Genomic DNA, 6,000 nt, shown 5'->3' on the forward strand with positions numbered 1-6,000 from the left:
CTTAAGAGGCCATTGTTAGAGCTACAACTGTTTTCCCTTACTTAAGCTCTAAATGTATCCTTACAACTTCTAGGAGGTAGTATCAGCTAGAAAGCTTTCCTTATTCTTTCCCAAACTCCTATGGAACAGCTGCTTTATCCAGAAAGTCACTTGTATAAACAGGGAAGGCAACAACAAGCTTAAGACCCAATTTTCCATTATCCCTCCTGTTTCCCTTTCTTAAGGAAAGAGTCTGACAAAGTATCCCTGTGGCTTTGGAGCCTTTGTTTTGCAAGAGTTTCAATGTGAGTTATGATACTCTGAACTTGTTTCCATGTTCTCCCTTGCCCTGCAGCAAGAACTGGAGCTTGATCCAAATGGGACACAGCAACCTTTTGAATAGCAATCAGACATCACTGGTGATCTAACACTGATCCTCCAGTGACATATGTGTTCCTACAGCAGAGTTCAAAAACCTGGGGAACCATGAAATTACCTAAACCAATCTCCTACATGTTTTTCAGGATACTGCATTTCCTCTCAGCTCTAGCACATCATCTCCCCAAAAGGTAGCCAAGGCCTTGTCTGTCTGCTGATGGCAAGGGAGTCTGTTAACATCCTAGATGGAAGATGCTCTGTGAGGGCTCTTTTGGGGTGGAAGGGACCAGACCCAGAGGTGCAAGGTGCAGCCAGCACAGCTGATCTGGCTGAAGGAACCAGAGGCTACAGACCAGAGCTCAGCCAGCCCATAGGCACTCCTGTTCCCAGCCCTGGGCAGTGAGCACCCCAGAGACCCTGGTACCCGCAGTGAGGGAGCTCTGTACCCTGCTCCTCACAGCCCACAGTTCTCCTTTCACAGCCATGCCAGTTCTCCTTTGTGCTGCTCTCCAGGCAGCTTTGGGTTCACAGCCAGGTGGCAGAGTGCCATCACAGTGATGGGGAAAGTGCCTTCAGGAATGCAGCCGAGGCTGGGGCTCCTTGATGGCACTTACACAGCCACATGCTCTCAGCTGCTGTGTTTCCCCCCACGAATATTTCCATCCCCTCCAAAACCTGACAGCCCTCTGATCTTCCTCTCCCCATAAAAGTCCACATACTCTTCATTGTGTGAAAAGCCAAACTACTGCAGTAATTCAGGTGTCAGCATATCCCCAAGGAAAAAATGTCCTGGACTTATACCCTGTCCTCCCTGCATGCTAAGATCCTGTTGCTTTATTCTTTCACTCACAGCCCTCACAAACTGTGAGTTAAATCTGAATCTGCTGAAGGCAACTTCCCTTCAAATAACCCATAAACCTAGACAGTTTTGTTCTCTAGAACATCACCTTCCACACATCCCATTCCATTCTAAGTTCACTTGCAGGCACATCCTGACAAACCATTATTTTATTAGAATTCCTGCACCCAGCAGAAGCAGCCCCAAGTGCTGCTGACATCCCCACTTCCCTGCACCACCCTCCTCAAGCGAGCTCCTGTCCTGTGTGCACCAGCAGGACTGCCCATCACCTCTGGCACAATGCTGCCCACACTTAGGCACTGTGGCTAAGCACCTCATAGGCTGGGAATCCCAGATCCCTTTTGTGTAACCTCCCCAGGCTTGGCTGCCCACACAATCTGTGCACACCCACAGCTGTGCACTTCATCCCCTAAATGCTAAGCCCTGTCTGCAGCATCTCAACAGGACCCTGACTGCAAGTTCCAGAGAAAAGAGGGAAGCACTGGAACATACCCAAGCTAAAGCTTCTGTTAAAAAGACAAGACTCAAAAACTTTGGGAATTGGCCAGAGGTGACCAGACTTTCTGGGGCAGGGGCTGCCTATCTCCAAGTACTGCGCAGGGAGTATTGGCCTCAGGTGGGACTTCCAGCCTGTTACATGAACAGCTTGTTGGCTTCCTCTCTGACCTCACCTGCAGCTGAAGGGCTGATCCAGATAAAACAGCATTGGTAGGAACTTTATTTGCCATACCCCATGTCCCATGACTGGAATTGACAACTCAAATGCAACAGCCCCACGACAGCCACTTCCCTGCAAGCACTGCCCCCATTTCTACCTTTGCCCAACTGCAGATAGTATGTTAAGGAAATAAACGCCGAGTTGTAAAGCCACGTGGTCCCTAAGTGACAATTCCTGAGCCTGGGCACGGCTCCCCTCCGCTTCCTGCCACGAGCTGATCACGAAGGGAAACAGCAGCAGTGAGGGACTCGGAGCAACGCTGCCATCAGCCTGGCTGGCTCTGCCAGGTGTGACTCAGCAGGACAAAGACTGCTGGGCCAGAAGCAGGCAGCAGATAGCTCTGCTAGTAAGCACCAACCATCCTATTCTGCAAAACCAGGCCACATGAAGCACATCAGTGTGCAAAATGCTTCACAGCAGCGAGAAGAGAGACCCAAGGGAGACATCTGTCTGTACGGAGACATTATGTCACCAAACCCAGAATGTTTCCTTTTGCCCTGCAGCCCTGCAGAGCTCAGGAAATTGCACTCTTAGTGTCTTTCTGCCTTCTTCAAGGGCTTTCTGCCTTCCTCACCCTTCAGGCAAAGCTCCCAAACTGGCTTGTGCTGTTTTACAGCAGGCAGTGGAATGTTTCTTTAGGGACCTCACTCTTGGACAAGATCCTGGGTGCTACAGCAATGGAACAGCTTTTCTCCATGGCTTGCCACTCCCTTGGGCACAGCTCTTCACCTTGCCTTAACAAAAGCAAACATATACAACAGTCCAAAGACAAACACAGGGATTACAATTTGATTTTGTGATTACCATTAGCAGGTGATAACCACTACTTTACACCGAACAAGCACCAACACTCCACCATGGTAAACCAGAACCGGTGTCAGAACTGTGATCCAGTCCTTAAGAGAGGTCCTATTCAGCTAAAGTATTCAGGATCTCTAACCAGGGATTTAAGATGCATTTTTCCCCAGGGAGGCAGGAAATCCCTCCTCGTCATACTCCCTTCCAGAAAGCCCTTCATGCCACAATTTCTAGACTTCACATCACAAGACTGAAAATCCTTTCAGTTCTAGAAAGAGGGATGATCCCAGATCTCAGCCAGGCCCAGGCATTCCCATCTGGAAAGCAGACACTGCCAACAGTTTCATTGGTGCTGATCTCTCTCTCATGAGAGGAGGCTGATGAGAGCAGCTTTGAACCTCATTCCCCAGCCGTACCACTGACAAGCTGACTCTGTGCCACACACCTTCATACCAAAGCACATGAGGGGGCAGAAAACAAACCAACCCCCAAAAAAGCAGTGTCCATTCCCTTACCAGCCCCAAATTCAGTGGTGCTAGCCTCTGCTAGCCCCTGCTCAGGTAAGTATCGTGACAGACACCTAGGTAGGGATATCTCATTCTTACTCTCAGGGAAATGCTGTTTTGTATCCCCTCTGCTCCCCCCTCACCCTGCTCCTGCAACAGCAACTGCCTTTTGTGGGGCTGGGATGGGAACAAGGCCTCAGGGATGCCAGCCCTGGAGGAACCATGACACTGGACAAGTGCCCTGGCAGCATGACTGGCAGAGCCTGGCCTTGATCCTTAACCCCCCTCCCCTGTTTAGTGGGGGAAACTTGGTTTCCGAGGCCATAGACATGCTCTGAATCCCACCCTGTCATGCCCAAGCTGGATGAGAGCTAGGACAAAGCACTGCCAATGCCCAGACTCCATATCTGGAGAAAAACATGGAAGAAAGAGCGAGTGCCACCAGAGATGGAAGCAGAGATGCCCTAAAAACACGGCCCAGTCTCCATGGGGGTCAGTGACTGTTTCAGTACACTTGGAGACCAGCCAGAAGAAACCTCTCAGTGTGGATAGCTACTTCTGGGGAAGTTACACCATATCACAGCATCCTCGTGTGAATCAGGCCCCTCTGCCCTGCAGCTGTTTGCTGCACCCATGCAGAGAATGCCACAGGCCTATGGAGCTGTCCTACATTCAGGACAGTGGATTCCAAGGGAGACAGGTGGGAAGGGTGAGCAACACTGGCCTGGCACACAGTCCCTGCACTGAGACACAGAGCAGCACCTTCTGCAGCCTCTTATCACTTTGGACTTGGCTCCATAAAGCGTGGCTCAGTGCTCTCCTCCAGACACAGCATCAGGCAGCCAGAACCAGGTCCCTGCCTGAGGGCTCTACCTTGTCCTTTTGCTCAAAGAGATCTTTGTCCACAGAAGGGTTCAATGTGTCAGTGCCAACAACAGTAAACCCGACTGTGCCCAGGAGACCCTTGGCTGGAAGAAGTATCAGATAGAGAAGCTGCACTTTACAGTCCAGGGGCTGATTCCCTACCAGCTTGGTTCAGTCCACAGTTAAACTGCATCTCCTGGGAAAGGAGGAGTATCACGATTCCTGTCTAGAACTACCCAATGCTTTTTCCACCACAGGAAAACCCACAGACATGAGAGAGAGAAAGCTCAGAAAGACAAGCAGTTTTGTTTCCACCCAGTCAGACTCCTATTTAATCCTCCAGGGCACAGCACAGCCCTGCCCAGAACCCCTCCATTCGAATGCTGACATTTTGTTCCCTGCACAAATGCCTCTCCCTTGCAGCCCTGACTCACAGCCATCGCCTCCCTTTATGCAACACAGCTCCATTTCCTGCGCAGCCGGCGATGCCCAGTGCCAGCAGGAGCCACAGGGGTGCCAGCCTACAGGCAGCCTGTGAGGGAGGCACCCCTCCTGCTCTGGCACTTGCGCTGCTGCCTCAGCTCATTACATTATTTCAGTGTTACTGTCCCCCAAACATCATCCACACCCCCTTTTAAGTGAAAAATGTCGAGCTCTCCGCAATCAGAATCTGATGCTATAATTAGACACCCCTACAGTACACATTGCTGTGTTACACAACACAGCTCAGAGCTCCTGGGCACTGGGTGAAGCTACATTTGCATTTTATTCACATCACAAACTCTTAAAGCAAAATCTCCTGAGTGGCCGTGGCTACTGAGCTTTGGTTCAGATGATGAGAGCACGCAAGTGGGTTTCCCTGGTCTGAAACTGAACCAGAAGAGAACTCCAGTCACCAGCGCATGTCAGTCCGCAGGACTGGACTGGAGTTTGCCAGCAGACATACAAAGAGGATATCAGGTCCTTAATACCAGCTGTTTGCTCAATATCCAGCCCCCTTTATGGCACACAGGTTGTAAATGCAGACACAGCTGCTCACTGTTCCATGCAAATCCCACAGCCAAGGCACTACTGTCAGGCTAAGAAATGGCTTTGATTACTTTAAAGGTTAATCTCAAAAGCCAGGCTCCAAACTCCAAGGCTTCACAGCTGTATCACATTTCTGTTTTCTCTTCCCTGCAGTGGCAGGGCAAGTTCCTGCCCAAACTTTTCCCTACAGCTGCACCAGGAAGCACTGGACTAGCTGCACTAACTCACACTAATAAACCAGATAAATAGTTTGTGTTACTCACTTTCAGCTGACTGACAAGGTGATAGCTCTGTCACTTCTAAAGGGCTGGGTGAACTGCCCTGCTGCAGCAGTGTTTGCCTTGCAGGAGCACCACAGATTCTGGTGCAGCATGAGCCATACGGCATCTCCAGAGAGCAGCACTGTGAGACAGAGCCCCAGGCTCTGTCTGCAGCTTCCCCACCTACCTCGTAAGTATTTGTGCATCTAACTGCCACCAGATGCAGCAGGATTAAAATTCTTACTGGACCTTTAAAAATCCAACCCTGGGCCCATCCCTGCTGACACTGCTTGGCAGGAGCGTAGCTGGGCAGCACAGGGCCCAAACCTTGGAGTCTGCCAAACAACAGCATGAGGGAAAAAAACTGATCAGGGACAACATTTAGGATCTGTCATTTCCCAAGGTTACCATCTGCTATTAAGAACTTCTATGTAATCAAGAAATCAGTAGCAGTGGTCAAAGATAGCCCTTCAGCTGACCCTAGTCAGCATTGAACTTCCTAAAGAAAAGTCCATTACCTAATTCAACCTAAAAGAACATTCTTCCAAATCCAAGTTTCCTGCATCATCTGCAAGATGTGATCTAAATAATTCAAAATTTCATTGTATC

This window comes from Cyanistes caeruleus, chromosome 6 (assembly GCF_971803275.1).
Source record: "Cyanistes caeruleus chromosome 6, bCyaCae1.hap1.1, whole genome shotgun sequence".
NCBI classification, from domain to species: Eukaryota; Metazoa; Chordata; class Aves; order Passeriformes; family Paridae; genus Cyanistes; species Cyanistes caeruleus.